We start from the raw sequence: 18,416 nt of genomic DNA, 5'->3' as shown, positions 1-18,416 counted from the left end.
ATAATGTGCAGCTCTGAAAGGATAATAACCATAAACTCCCACACCCAGTTATATAAATATACACATGGACAGAGAGGCATGGAAAGACTTTTGAGATATACCACTTGTTCTACTGACTGGGATAATCTATAGCAGACAGCTGGGCGAGCAGCTGCTTTAACATACTATATGCAAAAAAAGAATCAATATGCCATAATAGCCAGTGGTTTAACTTATGAAACTCTTGCTCTGGATTGGATCGATTCATACACTCATAGGTGTGTAGATTGATTAGTGCTGTGCTGAAAATTTCTCCCACATTCCCCACCCCCTGACCATTCTCTTGCAATTTGATAGAAAAGAAATTACTCTCGAAAAGAAATACAATAGTGAAGAAAGTTTTGGAGAAATTCTTATGGGCCAGGCTTGGGCTTCTCGCGTTTACCTTACTTATGAGGTGGCTGAGGAGTGTGCATGAGTCTTTCATTGTACATTCATCTCTCTAGCAACCTGCAGCCTTCTCAGCTTCATGCACTCTGATTAAGGCCCAGGGGAAATCATCATGAGATAATTCCTCCCATAGGGCATTTTCAGATCAGGAAGCGCAGGCAGCCTGGGAGGCTGCAAAGCAATGGAGAGACGTGAAATAGAAAACACACACACACACATACTCATGGCCACCTCACAGTGACTAGGGGATCATCTACACCTAAGGGTGTAGAGGGAGGGAGGGGGAGGATTGAGAACTTACCTACTTCCGCGATCCTCCCCCAGTATCTTGACAGCTGCGCGGCATCCTGGAAGGGAAGAGGGACATCACGGCCACCATTTTTTTTTAATGACGAGGAGCCAGTTGCACAATTGTGCTCCAGTGCTGGCAAGCTCAAAAACACCACAAAAATAAAACATCCTAAGATTCTGTACTTGCATTTGGAAGGTATGTTAAACCCTATATGGAGCATGCAGAAAGGCTTTTAAAATCTATAATCCAATATAAACTGTAGCTTCATAACTAGGGCTGATAGAAAACATCACCTATGTGACAGCTTCTAAGATAGTTCCCCTTTAGTGGTTTTTCAAGTGGCAGATGGTTCTAGAAACATGGGTGAAGTGGGGAGAAAGAAGTGTACCTCTGCATTTCCTAGGTATCTTCCCCCAATTTCCCCAGATGCTCATGACACAGGAAGTTAGAGGTGGTCATCCAAATGCCTGGGAAACTGGGGAAGACTTCCTTATTTTCTAGTACTGTGCAGTAGCTTCTGCATTAGTTACACAGTGCTGTGTGATCTGCTGCTTTGCTTCTTCTGCGGCTACAAGCAAAAGAGTCATATCACTAGTCTATCTAGCCTGGCATTATCTAATTTGAGTGGCAGCATCTGTCCAGCTCTTTCACATTACCTGGCACTTGATAATTTTAACTGGATTAATGCTCAGGATTGAACATGGGATCTCCTGCATGTGCTTTCTTTTTTTTTTAATTGTTATTATTTTATTGTTATTTTCAAACATAAAAAACAGACAAGTAATCAAACATCACAAGAACAACACATATACATTTAAAATGGCTTCCGATTTTCTCCACAGCAAAAATAAGTAACAATAAGTTCTCTTACTCTTTAATCACAAAAAACAAAAAAATGGGAAATTCCCCTTTTTCTGATGTCTTAAAATTTTCTTCTTATTCGTTGAAACCATTCAACAAATTCGTTGAATGACAAACAGGTCATTTTTTCCTAGATCCCGCAAAAAGTCTATAAGAGGTTTCCATTCAGTTGTAAACCCAGATGTTGAATTTTCCTTAATCATTGATGTAAGTTTCGCCATCTCTGCCAACTCCAGCATCTTCACCAGCCATTCATTCACTGTCGGTACTGTTGATCCTTTCCAGTTCTGTGCATATAGTAATCTTGCTGCCGTTACCATATGTAGGAATAAGGTTCCATGACTCCTCTCCATTTGTTTGTCCATTAAACCCAAAAGAAAGTATTCTGGTTTCAATTGTATATTTGTCTTTAATATCTTCTGAATTAAAGAATGAATTTGAATCCAAAAACCCTTAGCTTTTCTGCACATGCAGAAACCACTATCTGCATGTGCATTCCCACTGAGCTATGGCTCTTCCTGGTTGTTAGGCTCCAGGTAAGACAGGCTTAAAGGTACATTGGGGGGAAGGCTTCAAAGGGACATTTTATGCTGCACAATAAATTGTGCACAATAAATTTGCACAATTTATGTTGCAAATTTCCTCAACTCCACTTATAGCAACGCCTTTTCTAATTCAACATTGATCATATTTATTTTTATCTGTCTCCAGTATAAAAGGGCCTTCTTCAGCTGCCCCTGAGAAATGAATGAGGTAGATGGCTAAGTAGCGATGTTGGAGAAGTCTGCAATGGAATCAAATGGGTTCAGATTTCTATAAATCCAACCCATGAATTCCACGGCAGACTGACTTTTCCCGAAGCCACACAGATTCTGCAGACTAGCGAACCATTTTTTTTTAAAAAAAAACTTTTTGGAATTTTATTTAAATTTAGTCATAGAAAAATACATAAAATAAAAATGTGCAATAGGCTAAAGCATGAAAATGCACATGGGGGATTTGCAGATTTTTACAATTGTGAATTTGCACAGGTGCAAATTTGCACAAATTCAGGAAATTGGGGGGGGGGAATCCAATTTTGCCAATGTGCAGGATGAACATTGAAAGGCATCTGACAATCTGTGAAATGCAGATGGAATAGATTTTAGAAAATCCACACATCCTGACTACTAAGGAAAGGGCCTTTTCAGTGGTGGCACCTCAGTTGTGGTATGCTCTACCCAGAAAAGCTCAATTGGCACATACTCTGTATTTTTAGATTTTTGCTCTGCAGATGATTTTTACTCTGATTTTTACTTGGGTTTTATTCTATAAAACTTAAGATTTTTATATTATATTTTACTATTTTGTTGTATTTTATGGGTTTAAGTTTTGTTTTGCCCAGGGAGTTTTAGCTATTGGACAGTATAGAAATGCAATAAATAAATAAAACCAAAGCCCTGCAACTGAAAATAAAGGAACCAATTAAGAGCTGTGTGCTGCAATTCTGCTTTGCCTAACTTGCCAACCAACCAGAGGTACTATAAGTCTAAATGCAGTGCCCCTACTTTATCCAAACCTGCAACAACTCTCCCTTTGTTCGATAGGAAATGGAATGACTTTGAAAGTTTTTAAAATGTTGCTGGCAGTCTCTCTGTCGAACTGTGATCCATCCTCCTAATTAAAGCACGCTGAATGCTTCCCCTAAATAATGTATGTGACAAATTCTCTAGCATTGCTTAAATACAGTAAATTGCTGTGCAAAAGATTTAGACATCCGGCTCAGAGCTTAATGTGAATCCACCTATTTTAAAAAGTGGAATGCTTTGACATTAATTTCGATACTCTCCTTGAAATGCCAGATGAATTAAAATGCAAAATCTTTAACCCTCAACTAACCCGTCCCACCTGGGTTCGGACAACATGACAAAACATAGCAACCCCCTGCTTGGGAGGCGGGATGGTAGTGGCTGTTAGCATGTGCCACAACCCACCATGGCTTAAATAAGCTATGATGGGATTTGGTGATCGTGCAAACCGGCCCATTATTTTGCTACTATTGTGGGTATAATACACTTCTGTGGCAGGAAGAAATCAGGTTCAGGACCAGTTGACTTAAAGCCATGCACTCTGACTAAACTGGATTGCACAGGATGCCTTATCTAATAATGACCCATTGATTGGAATGGAAATAAACAACACTACCCAGTCCTTTATCTCTTTCATCACGGGCTTCTATTATTGATATTCACTGTTAAATCATTGAATCATAGAGTTGGAAGGAGCTGTGCAAGGCAGATCCAGCTACAGTTAATTTAAACAAACCCCATTTATTTCAATGGGAATGATGATGATGATATAAAAGTTTGCTTAATTGTCCCACTGAATCAAGTGCTTAATTTGGTTATGTTTTATTGCTGTAGAGGGGAATAAAGTACGAAAATACAGCAACTTGCAACTCAGGAAATCATTGTGTCTTTGTCCAACAAATTGCACTGTAGCTTTTCTACAGTAAAAACCATCAGTATTTAGACAAGAGCCTAAGCTGCAAATAATCAAACCATTAAATGTACTTCATTATAGTATACATATTAAATAACTTTTAATTACTAGGAATATAGAAACTCAGAGCCAAAGTAAATGTGACATTAAGTTAAAGATGTGGTTTAACATCATGTGTCATTTGGTTCTCCAAAAGGTTTTTGCCCTGGTCACATGCAACTACTTTGAAATTTTTAATTCTTTCACTCTTGATCCCAACACCATTTAGTATTAAAGTACTACAATAAGAAAGCAATCCAGAAGTCAGAATGTGCTCCCGTCAGTGCTTTAATATATTGAGAAAACAGATTAGAGGACACAGCATCCCAAGTAAAGCCTATTAAATGCATACGGTTGTCCAAATAAACACTCAATTTAATTTCTTACACAATGTGTATAATATTACCTCCTGTTTACATGAAATGGAAATCTATTGATTTGTATTTTCATAATGTGGCACTCAATGAGTAGTTGTGTGACTGCTTTGAAGAACTCCTGTAGAATAAAATGTAATAGCAAATGAAATCATGCTGTTATGCTTACTCCCAAATGTGAAATTTAAATCTCTAGTTGATAAAGCAAGTCATGCAAAACAGAAAAGAAAAGATTTCAGAACAGAGGATTATAAAATTATAAGACACGGTACTATGTAAATATAATATGCAACATCAAGCTTTTAAATTAAATTAAATGCAGTAATGTCAGGGTGATATTACAGTCCCAGTACAACAGGCAGCCTAACCACTCTGCTAGGGCAAATGTTTAATATAACCACAACTCTATGTTCAACCAGCACCAGAGTCAATGATACAATTTCCATTCATCCCAACTGCTATTTATTTATTACATTTCTATACCATGCAATAGCCGAAGCTATTCCTGATGACCAGCTGGAATCTGGATTCCTATAACTTGAGCCCATTTTTCCTTGTCCTGCACTCTGGGATGATCGAGAAGAGATCCTGGCCCTCCTCTGTGTGACAACTTTTCAAGTATTTGAAGAGTGCTATCATCTCTCCCCTCAATCTTCTCTTCTCTAGACTAAACATGCCCAGTTCTTTCAGTCTCTCCTCATAGGGCTTTATTTCCAGACCCCTGATCATCCTTATTGCCCTCCTCTGAACACGCTCCAGCTTGTCTGCATCCTTCTTGAAGTGTGGTGCCCAGAACTGGACACAATACTCAAGATGAGGCCTAACTAGTGCTGAATAGAAGGAAACCAATACCTTGTGCGATTTGGAAGCTATACTTCTATTAATGCAGTCCAAAATAGCATTTGCTCTTTTTGCGGCCATATCACACTGTTGACTCATATTCAGCTTGGGATCTACAGCAATTATAAGATCCTTCTCATTTGCTGAGCCCTTTGTGAGTCTATCTTCTTACTGGCATGGTCACCAGCTCCTCCTCTTCCTCCTTCCCATCATTGCTTGCTTGACAGGCAAAGAGCCATTGAGTAAGCAGTGGCATCTATTGCTCCTCCTTCTCACCACCTCCATTGTCTGGGCCAGGTTTTAATTATTATTATTATTATTTATTTATATAGCACCATCAGTGTAAGCCACATGATAACCAACATACCACACCTTTCCACCACAGTGAAAGATGCTCTACTTCCCCTCTCCCACCCAACAGTAGATGATGAATCCTGTCAAAGCTAAAATTGCTACCCATCTATTTTGTGCTGGGCATCCAAATCAGGACCATATTTCTCTAAACATAATCTGCATTTGCTAGAACAGTATAGTATGAATACTAAACAAGAATGGAACAGAAAATGTGGTGGACAACTACTTTAATCACAACATAATCACCAATAATCCTTATTTGCTACAGCACACTAATGCTGCTGTTCTTCTAGAATATTAACAAGAGGCATATGCTGAGCATTCAAATAAATAGTTCCAAAATGTTAGGTTTTTCTGGTTGTAGGATGTGACCCTCTCATATTTACTACAATTTCAAGGAGGAAAAATGTCTTTCGCCACTCTGACATAATAAGAAATTTCTCTGAATTATTTAATCACTACAAACCAAGTTTTTACCACAAAAGACAATGGGACTCATTTTACTTTATCCCTGAAATGTTGTGCTTATCATGTAACATGCAGATATTGGGACAAAACAGCTCTTTTACATAACACCTAATACAATCATTGCAGGTTGATTGAAATTATTTTATAATGACTTGAAGGGCAGGTGCTTTAGTATTTTATCACCTTGACTGTATTTTCCATCAATCTTTGGAAGCAAATGGTACTGAATTTCTTAATTTCTCTATTGAAAATAGCCAGGAATAGAGATGGACAAATCTATCAGTTTAGTTTTTCTAAAGTTTGACTTTTTTTAAGTCTCAAGTTTTTTTTGAGCCATTTACATTTGTGAATTTTGTTAAGTTCTTACAAAACAGAAGAAAAAAAAGAATGAACCGAATGAAATTCTCAGTCATCTGCACTTGCCAAATTTAATAGTTATATCAATTCCCAATGTGGGGAAGACCATGTTCTACTTGCCTGTCATGCAGCTGTTCAAGATGAGGAACATGTCAGAAACTGAATGAAATTCTCATCCATCCCTAGCGGGAAGTCCCAGTCGAAGATTTATTTTGTGATTGCATTACTGGAGCATCACACAAACTTGATGATCGGTTAGGCTCTGTGGAATTTCACTTTTATTTCTAGTAGAAATAAAACAATGAGTTCCGTTTGGCGTGAGCAGATTCTGTAACATTTCATAAAGTTTTGTTATTTACTGCTTGCAATTCTGTGCCTCTCCATGAGGAGCTGCTTACTAATCACATGATCAGTGGGTGCAATCGAAACAAAGCGAAGTTGTTAGTTATATCACAATGAAAAAATAACTCAGCAATTTTTTGAATGTCATTTGTATGTTTTCACAGCAGAGGATGTCTAAAGAGACTTTTTTTTGTCTAAAGAGATTACTATTGGGGGAACTGAACTGTACGTGTGCAAAACATGTGCTTTATTTCTGAGCTATACGTAACTTTGCCCCCTAGGCTTTGGTCTTCCATATACATAACTGGCACAAATCCCAGTCACTTCAGTGGGACTGTTGCCAGCAGAAATTGTTGTGGGAAGAAGAGTGATACTGCCTTGCTTTGATTTCCAGGAATTACCTAATGCTGTAGAAGTACACATACACACACACACACACACACACACACACACACACAGAGAGAGAGAGAGAGAGAGAGAGAGAGAGAGAGAGAGAGAAAGAGAGAGAAAGAGAGAGAAAGAGAGAGAAAGAGAGAGAAAGAGAGAGAAAGAGAGAGGCTGTTTCTACCCTGCCTTCCTCCCCCCCCCCCACGATCATCCCTGTGCATCCAAATGCCACACAGGGGATCCCGGGAGCAGGCAAGGATGATCCCTCCATTTTCCTGGGATAACCCTTAGGTGTAGAAAGGGCCAGAGACAAAGATAGAGATGAAGACACTAGTGTGCGTTGTGATGTCTCTGGCAATGTTCTCCATACCGTGCCCATAGACTGGAAGTTAACTCAGCTTCTCACGTTCTAAACTTTATGCATATATTCGTTGGCCAAAAATGTAATACCTGTTTCCATAAAGCACTAGAGGGCAGGCTAGCCTATATTTGTTCTTTACTAAGGAGTAAAATAAACACTGTTTGGCTAAGTCATTAGCTGTGCAATTATAAAGGGAGAATAGTATAATAAGTGATGAGAATGAGACCAATTATTGAAAAAGACTTTATTGTGTTTTCCTTTGAGTCTACTAAAATGTACATAAAAGTGTAGCTACTAGACTAATAGGAGCAGGCAAGTATCCATCTTTGTTTTGTGCCATGTAATATGAATAGCAAATGGTATAGAATTTTTTTGTTTTTTATTTAAATATTTATAAACTGCCTTTCTGCCCTATCTGGACCTCCAAGATGATGTACATTGCAAAGAGAAAAATAGTTTAAAATGAATAGCCAGGTTAAACAAACATTACAACACCAGGTTAAAAAAGTTATTTTTAAAACATTCCAGTGGGTGGAATAATTAAAAAACCACCAAAAGCCAAACAGAACAGAAACATTTTCACTGCCAGCCTGAACCTGATCAAGGATTGGGGAAGGAAATCTACAGTTGGGGTGCTGCCACAGGAAAGGCCCTGTCCTGCATTCCCACTAACATAATCTCTCTTGGTGGTGGGACATACAACAGGGCTACTGAAGAATATCGTAAACAATGGGCAGGTATCCTGGTCCCAAACCATCATAGGTAAGACCCACAGCCTTGAATTGGACTTGGAAACAAATTGAAAGCCTGTTGGTGTAAGACTAGTATAATATTGTCTGTAACATACACACCAGAAAGCAACCTGGCTGTGGCATTTTGCACTAGCTGCATTTCCGAAGGACACTGCCCTATGATAGAGCATCAGAGGTAAAAAAAAAAAAAAAAAAGAGGAGGGAAAGCAGGGAAAAAATACGTGGGATGGAGCTCACACTTACTAGGACTTATTCCCTAGTAAGTGTGATTAGGATTGTTGCCTTAACTGGATTGTCATACAGTTTAGAAGATTATGGATGAAGAAGGGCCTTCCCCAACCTGGAATCCTCCAGATGTTTTGGAGTTCAATTCCCATCAGCCCCACCAGCATGACCAATAGTCAGGAATGCTGGGAGTTGTAGTCCAAAACATCTGAAGGCACCAGGTGGGGAAAGTCCAGTGTAGAGTGACTGAGGTCTTAGCTAGACCTAAGGTTTATCCTGGGATTGTCCCGGGGTTGTCCCTGCCTGCTCCCGGGATATCCTGTATGTCATTTACATGAACAGGGATTACCCTGAGACAATCCCGGGATAAACCTTAGGTCTAGCTAAGGCCTGGATAGAAATACTATTTCATTCACAATGCTAGAGCTTGGACAGGAACCACCCAATGAAACAGATCTGCGATACCTTCTGAATAGTTGGAAGAAAGCACTTCTGTATGCAATGCATCATAAACTTGCGGGATTCACTACTCCAAGGTATGGTGATAGGCATAAACTTAAATAGTTTTACAAAATGGTTAGAGAAATGTGTGGAGGTTAGATCTATCAACAGCTATTCATTATGATAGCCTACAGTGCAAGCCTAAGTAGATCTACTTGGAAGTAAGTTCAATGGGGCTTGTCTCCTAATTCTGCATAGAGTGGTGTTGAACTCTTGTCAGCCTGAGAGCCAAATTCCATTTCAGAGAAGCAATTGGGAACCACATTCCAATGTTGCATGGAGTAGGGCAAATAAAAAGGGATATTTTTTTTAGCTTGAGCTTTTACTTTTCCCCCCAGGGGTTTTCTTCTTTTTCTTTCTATATGTTCCATTACACAACCATTAGATGCCACTGTGATATAGTGGAATTGCGCAAACACATCAGAGTCTCATGATACCATTCAAGGAAATACCAGACTTTCCTTATTTAAAAACAACAACAACCCTGCTATGATGGTTGCAAAGCTCAGGAGAGGCTCTGGAGGATAACAACATTGTGTAAAGCACCCAAAAACTGCTGTGAATGAGGAATCATGAGCGCACAATAAATGCCTCAGGTAGAAAGGCTCTAAGCCTTAGGAAAGGCAATTAAACCTTTTAGAACGGGGGGGGGGCTTTAAAAAGAGCTCTGAAGCCACCAACCACACAGCGGTTGGGGAATAGGGGGTTTGGCCATGGAAAGGAGGAGTGGGCATCTGGGGATCCGGAGATTGGGACCCATGCCTGAGGTTATGCACCCCTGAGGTATAGGATTGCAGCCTAAATGGAACCCTGATATCCAGAGGCAGCAGGCCCCCTGCCACACCAGTGTTTTGAGTTTCTAGAGGTGGGCACCAGCAGCTCTCGACAGAATGCTAAACAAATGGATCAGGGTCTGATCCTGCTGGGCAGTTTCTATGTTCTTATAAACTGTTAGATTAAGACACAAGAAAAAGGCAATCTAGACATATTATTATTTATTATCATTTACTCATTGCTTAAAACTCTGAACTGCTGTAGAAAACTAGGTACTGTAAGTCTGCAGGCTGAAATACAAGACACATTGGGGAGGAAATAGAGGATGGGACATAAATAAATTAAGCTCATAGACAGAATGGCAAATATAAACTTGTCAACACTTACGTGTATGATGTAGCCCAATTCATTGATTAGACAGAACGCAAGCAGTTCTAGCAAGTCGCTTTGTCTTGACTGAATGACTTGGCCCCATTTTCTCCTGTTAATGCTTAGTTTCTTTTGATGTATATGAAGAGGTCCTGTATTTTTCAGGCGGAAATAGGAAGGAATGATGGCACAGAGCCACTGAATGGGGTTTAAAAGTGGCCTGAATAAACTAGCTGTGTAATTGGAGTTTACATACTGGTCATGATTTTAACATGTAAGAGCAATTTTCTAGTCCCTTCTTTTAGTTCCCATTCTTCTCCTATGAATGTTTGTTTATTTCGGTCATAGACCAGCACAACAGAAAACATCATCACAATAATATTAAAAACCCCAATATACAATAAAATACATACATAAAATACATAAAACGCGGCAGTCTCAGCCTAAGTCTAAGGTGCAATAAAATTCTTCAACATCAATTTCAGTCGGCTTATGGCAGCCGCACAAAATCTGGCCACTTTTAGAGTAACCTGAGGATTCTGATCCGATAGAAGATGTTTTATGTAATATTCATCTGATCTACCAGGAGTTCGCTGCAAGATAGAGGTTATAAATGTTTGGCGCAAACATTTTTGGCGCCAAACATTTATAATGTTTGGTGCCAAAAATGGGCATTTGGCAAGAAGCCTTGAATTCTCAGTTTTTCATATAGCGTAGTTTTCCATTTTGTCAATTAATGTCAGTGGGGCCGGGCCCACTGGGGAGAAAATCAGCTTCAGCCAGTAATGAATCCTAAGGATCCATATATGGGCCTCAATAGAAATTTGCCCTGTCTCTAAATGGACAATTACATTTGGAACACAACTTGGGACTCCCAAAACTGAATGCAAAAACTTCGTCTGAGTGACTTCAAAGGGGGCAAAACTTTTGTATGCACACAACTGTGATCCATATAACATCTGGGAGATGGCCTTTGCCTTGAAAACTTGAATGGCTGAGGGAATATATTGGCCTCCTTTCGTATAGAAAAAGTAGAGGAGAGCCTTGATGCTTCTCTGTGCATTCTCAATTGCATTTTTAGTTTGCAAACTCCATAAGCCGGAAGAATGAAATGTTATACCCAAGTATCTAAAGGATGAAACTTGTTCAATGGGATGGTTGTTAATCTGCCATTTATGCTTTAACCTTCTTCTGGAAAAAACCATAACCTTAGATTTAAGATGGTTAATCAACAGTAATTCATTTTTACAATAAAGATCTAACGCTTTTAAAAGACGTCTTAGTCCTACACTTGTTAAGGAAAGCAGCACAGCATCGTCAGCATACAGAAGTACTGACAAGGGCTTATTTGCCAATTTTGGGGGATGGGAACATACTTCCCTCACACTTTTAACTAATGAATTGATATAGAAATTAAATAGAGGAGGTGCAAGTATACAGCCTTGCTTTACTCCATTAAAAGTTGGGATTTGATCAGTTAGGTGTCCCACCCGATCGCAACTTATCCTAAGGTAAGTGTTCTCATATAAGCAGCGTATGAGAGTTAAGAGACGTCTATCAATATTTGTATCCGCAAATTTCCCCCATAACCTCTCTCTTGAAATTAGGTCAAAGGACGATTCAGTCTTCTCCTGCTTGCTTGAGTTTTCCCTCGGTTGTCAACAAATCAAACACGGACCACTCTTCCTCCTGTCTTGAGTAATCTTCGGAACACTGAACTTGCCAATGAATTCATTTTATGTGCATGAGAAGAAAACCATAGGCATAAAAACGGAGGAGTGCAGAGGGAGATCTCTTAAGGCATTCTGTCTAGCCCTCTTTCGATGTGGAGACTTTCCTATGCTCAGAACATGGTGAGAATTCCTTCCATCATGTAACAGCCAGGAAAACAGCCTGTTCCTTGTCATGGTGAAATGTGAAATACTGGTAGCTTATCCATCATGAGAAACTCTGGATCCCGAACATAGGAAGCTGCTTTATAGTTATACAGAGTCAGAACATTGGTACATGTAGTTTGGTATTGTCCACTCTTACTCATCTGAGCTGTCCAGGATCTCTGGTCATTCTCTGCCTAGTACCTGAAATCTATTTTAACTGAAAATACAAGGCATTAAACTACAAAAGAGCTTTGTTCTACCACATTTTGCGAGCAGCAACTCAGACATAATATTCATTTCTGGGTTTCCCAGATTGTTGGGAATTGACTCCCACATTAAAGTTCTATATTTATATTACAATAATTTAACCTCATATTGGAAGTAGTATATAATTTTCATGAATTTATTTCCCATATTTATTTCCCATTATAATATAATTTTCATGAATTTATTTCCCATTATAACTTTTGGGGGAGCAATAAACTCCCCTTGGGGAATTCTTTTGGTAGATATTCTGGAGGAATTGCATTAGATAATTAGTGGTTTGGAAGAGATATACAAGAGGCTGGAGGGCATTTTCATTTGCCCACCATGAGAAATGTTTCTGTTCCAACTTGGTTTTGACAAAGTAATGAATTGGGATGCAATCCAGAGATCTCATCAACCAAGAACTACAATAGTTTTACTAACATCTGCAACTATTACACGGTAAACAACAGCTGTTACAACTCTATTTCAGACTCAGTTACACAGGGATTGAGCTTGGGCATTTCTGCATGTGGAGCAGGTATTTTATTACTCAACAACAATCCCTCCTCAGGGCAGATCTACACTGGTATATAAAACGTCCTTTTTACAGTCAGTGAACATAATATTATCTAATGATTTTAAACGTAGCAGGGAATACGTACCTATTACAGCTTTTACTTCCGTTTTCCCTTCCAGTTGGAATGCAGTCCTTTTGGCCACACAATGAAAATTAAATCATTCTTTTGTAATTCCCTGTCTGCTAATTGTTCCTCCCACTTCCTCTTCTCTTCCTTTGTCCCTCCTCTGTAGTCTTTTGTTTAACTGTGGCTGCCTGCGTTTAAATTCAAACAGTTTGAGCGGGTTTGGCTTTTTTTCCACTATTGCCAGATCGTTTTCGTTGAGTTCATTGAAAGATTTCCCCTCTTTCTGAGCCTCCAGGCAGGGTTAGGGGATTCACTTTACTCAAAAGTAAATCCCATTGAATTCAACTGGTAATGTGGTCTGTGCTTGGAGGGGAGAGAAAGGGAGAGAAGGGCGGGAGCTGGAAAGGTTTCCCCTCTTTCTGCACCCTTTTCCTAAGGGGCTGCATGTGATGTTAGCAGTTGAAATCAATGGGATTTACTTTTGAGTAAAGTAAATCTACTAACCATGCCTGGAGTCTCCCTCCCTGCTTGCTTGCATCTTCAAGTTCATGCTGGTTTCCTTACTCAAAAGTAAATCCCATTGATTTCAACTGCTATCATATGCTGGCTTACTTTTGAGGAAAGGCCATTGAACAGAGAGAGTCTTAGTTCTGAGTAAACACATATAGAACAATGCCCATACACATGCAGATCATGGAAAGGGGGAGGGAGGTTGTGGCTGCAAAGAGGAACACCAAGCAAGAAAGAGTTAAAACGGCTGCTACTTTGGGCAGGAAACACAAGAAACACGCCCCGAGGAAGGTGATTGGCTAAGGAAAAGCATATATAAAAAAGGAAGGTTTCTTACGATACAATCGACCACATAAGAGAAAATGCTATGATTTATATGGATAAGATCAGAAAATAGAACAGCAGAAGGGGTAAGTGTTACAACGTTACAAGGCAAGCGTCATGTGGTGAGATAAATACTCAATTTTTGTTTATTCGTTCAGTCGCTTCCGACTCTTCGTGACTTAATGGACCAGCCCACGCCAGAGCTTTCTGTCGGCTGTCGCCACCCCTAGCTCCCCCAAGGTCAAGTCTGTCACCTCCAGAATATCATCCATCCATCTTGCCCTTGGTATATCCAGCTTAGTGTAGATCCAGCCTTGATCTCACAGTCCAAATTTATATAGAGGAGTGCAAAGCATAGGGATGTTAGAGGAATCCATCCAGAGGGTCAACTCTCCCCCTGACCCTGAGACACCAGTTCACTTGTCCACAGTCTGGCCCAACTCAACCAGTATGAGTTGAGCTAGTTCATAGACTTCTACACTACACCTGAGGGAGGCTGGGTAGCTTAGAAGGCCCAGGACAGCTCTTTCCTTCAGCACCTTGCAACTTTTCTCTGACAGCCCTCACTCCCACCCACCCCCAGTATCTGCACCTGAAGTGGCTGCTTCACTCTGTCTGACAGCAAGGCCAGCCCTCCAAATAAAAACATCTGAAAAGTTCCCATGTCAGAAAGAACAAATGCTTGAAATATAGACTTAAATGGCAATTTGAATGTTAGCACTAAACCCAGACACACCTAGCTTTATGCTGACCCCACAGAAGCCAAAAGCTAAACTCTTATTAGCTGTAATAATTCTCAGCCCTTCTAGTAAAACATGGATCAATGCCTTCATGTCAACAGCACAGCAGACAGATCTTAAGCCTTTTAAATTAAAGGAATATTTACTGCATAATATCTGGATTGGATCATTTATTTTCATTAAAATGAGATGTAGTTCATGAATTTGTCTTGTAGTAAACCCAAGTAACATTGTTTTGATCTTCAGCTTTAAATCTTGGAGGATATCCTGATCTCTAGTTCCTGTGCAAGTTATCTCAAGCATTTGATTTTTGGATTGACACTCACCTATTATTATTATTTTTTAAGTCAGTGCAAGGACACTTCAAATAGGTCATAGCACCACAATCTTGTACATGACTATTCAAAGGTAAAACCCATTGTGTTCAATAGGGCTTACTCCCAAGTGAGTATAAGATCAGAGCTGTAGTGGATGTTTCTTTAGTTGTATTTAATGAAAAGTAAAAATACTCCTGTAAATTATATTTTAAGGCAACTATTGGCTGACATTTCACTTCAGTGAAGAGCATCAGAAGGGAAGATTGAGAAGGGAGACAGAATAGCACTCTTCAAGTACTTGAAAGGTTGTCACACAAAGGAGGGTCAGGATCTCTTCTCGATCCTCCCAGAGTGCAGGACACGGAATAATGAGCTCAAGTTACAGGAAGCCAGATTCTGGCTGGACATCAGGAAAAACCTCCTGACTGTAAGAGCATTACGACTATGGAACCAATTACCTAGGGAGGTCGTGGGCTCTCCCACACTAGAGGCATTCAAGATGCAGATGGACAACCATCTGCCAGGTATGTTTTAAGGTGGATTCCTGCATTGAACAAGGAGTTGGACTCAATGGCCTTATAGATCCTTCCAACTCTACTATTCTATGATTGTATGATCCCAGAGCTGCTGACACAATAGAACCAAACCACTGAAGGGCTAGAGTTTAAGACACCCTTTTACAGATTTACTCACAGATGTGTCCCCATAGTTGCTTATTTTTTATTTCAGTGGAGGCTGGTGGCTCCCACGCCAGTGGGCCAGTGAATCTTGCTTTCAGCCAGAACCAGTCAGAACTCAAAAGCAGCTATCTGAGGTGCTGAACCCTTCCTCTTTTGTCTCTGGATCAATGATATATGAATAAATATAACATGGAACTATGCCCAAATGGGAATTACATATATATGAAAGTGTGACTTAAATTCCTTCTGCTATGCTATGATTTGACAAGGTTTTGACCTGCTCTTGATAAAATTATTGGTTGAAGGAGCACATCCCACAACTGATGTACATGTAGCAATTGCATGGATTTTTTTTTTTAGATAGACAAGGGGTTAAGAAGCTCCACTATATCTCTTTATTTTCATACCCACTGCTTCTTTTAAAACACCCACCCACACGCACCCACACACCCAAGGTCTGCATTTCGTTATAGGCTACCTTTATTTATTCTATCAGGCAAAGGATAGGATTTGCCTATCCTTTGTTCTTCTTAATTCTGATAAACTGCATGGCATGATAAACAATATGTAAGCACTTACGTACTATAAAGCAGTAGTGTAGATCCTGCAATGCACCTGAATACTGCTATAAAGCAGCAGTGTGGCTCCTTCTTTTATATTCCACTTTCATACTGCTTTCACAGTGGAATATTCTGCTGAGTGTAGATGAGCTCCATGTCAAGAAGAAAGGATGAGTAAAAATGGTACAACGTGTTCTGCCTTTCTTGTGCAAGCTGATTTTGTCCAGCTGTTATTTTGAGTGAGATTTTTTCCAGACCATTAGAGCAATAATAATAATAAAAAACCGTACAAATCTGTTTAGATTACATCTGTATGGCGTGATAGCACTCTTCAAATACTTAAAAGGTTAGTCACACGAGGAGGGCAGGACTCTTTCTCGATCCTCCCAGAGTGCAGGACACAGAATAACGGGCTCAAGTTAAAGGAAGCCAGATTCCAGCTGGACATCAGGAAAAATTTCCTGACTGTTAGAGCAGTACGACAATGGAATCAGTTACCTAGGGAGGTTGTGGGCTTCAACATAGAGGCCTTCAAGAGGCAGCTGGACAACCATCTGTAGGTTATAAATTAAAACACCTGTACTTGATTCCATAGCTCAGTACACACTGCATTCGATTCCATTTATTCCCAATTGCTAGACCTACACTACTGCTTTAAAGCGGTATTGAAGTGTACTGATAACTATTGGGGCACAATCCACATTCCATATATCGCTTTCATGGTGCTATTTCCTGCTTTTTATTCCATATTCGTAATGATTTGGCACAAGGTGTAGCTGTGGCCTTTCTTCCATAAATTCTAAGTGCAATAGTATGCCTGCATAAGAGTGTTGTGGCTATATAAGAGTGTATATAACCACAACATACACAGTGCTGAAATTAGGTTATTTTAGATGCTGGGCTTAATGGTCTTAGAGGGGTGGTGGTGGGGGAGGGAGAGATGTGTCTTATACCTTGAATGGTTTTAATTTTTATGTACCACCCAGAGAGCTCCAGCTATTGGGCAGTATAGAAATGTAATAAATAAATAAATAAATAAATAAATAAATAAATAAATAATTTCACTCAGTGATTTCAAAATGCAGTAAGTCAGCCCTGCTATGTTTGCCCCAACCCTGCCCATACTGCTGAGCGAGGCCCTGGAGTTCTTCCCCAAAGTCTTACCTTGGTGGTGCCACTGGTCACACATGAGTTGGGCATGTGCTACTCAGGATGCACAACAGTAGAGGCTGGTGGCTCAGATGTCAATGGGGTGGTGATTCCACCCCGGCTTTCAGTCAGAACTCTAAAGGAGCTATCCAAGCACAGAAGCTGACATCGGAGTCACCAGCCTCCACTGATGCACATCACAGTTTTGTTTACACAGAGACAGAAGACAGAGAGGTTGAAAAGGAGGAATTAAGGTGGCAGAGGCTGAAAATGGCTGCTGGTGCTGGCTTCCTCCTGCTTGGTTTGAAAACCAGGTCCGTGCCTTCAACATGGATGGAAAGATGAGACAACGAGAGAGAGAGAGAGAGAGAGAGAGAGAGAAGAGAAAATGTAATAGATTGAAGGCTGCAATCTTAAGCCCGCTTTCCTAGGAGCAAGTCCCATGAAATGCAATGGGACTTCATTCTGAGTAGACAGAAGATCGCACTGTAAAGCTGCAACCTTGTGTTTGGTTACCTGGGAGTAATCCCCACTGTACACAGTTTGATTAGCTTCTGAGTAACCATGCACAGCAATGTACTGCGCAAGTGTGTTCCCTGTTGCAAGACGAGTTAAAAGATAAATCCACATCTCGAAAGGTTAAGTACTACTTCTGCAGAGAAGGGAAAAGATTATTCCCTTTAAAGAATGTTTTTAAAAGAAAATGATGGGAGCCAAGCAGCATTGCGACAACCCATCTTTGTCCAAAACACACACAGAGTGGAGACACCCTAATCCAGAGAAGCACAAGGAGAAGTTCAGTACATGTAATAGGTTCAATATGCGATGGCAGCACCCTGTAGCTGCTTACACATGAATAGCTTGAAGGGTCAGAGCCACTTCAGCATTGTGCCTTTGCAGCCTGCAGTGTTGCATGTGTGAATAGCATAGGTGGGACAGCTCACACAGGTTTTGCCTATGGAAATGGCACCCTCCTCAGTGAAAATTACATGGGAAAGATCAGTGCTGGCTCCATGCTTTTCAGGGCCCTTGGGTAAGACACCCTCGGTGGGACCCCTCCCTCCATGTGCCTTCTTACTGCCAATGTCCCATGGGCCCCCTCCTCTCCCTTTTCTCATCATTGCTACCACTTTCTTGCTTGACAAGCAGAGAGCCAGTGA

This window comes from Elgaria multicarinata, chromosome 6 (assembly GCF_023053635.1).
Source record: "Elgaria multicarinata webbii isolate HBS135686 ecotype San Diego chromosome 6, rElgMul1.1.pri, whole genome shotgun sequence".
Taxonomy (NCBI): Eukaryota; Metazoa; Chordata; class Lepidosauria; order Squamata; family Anguidae; genus Elgaria; species Elgaria multicarinata.
Note: the sequence above shows the minus strand (reverse complement) of the source record.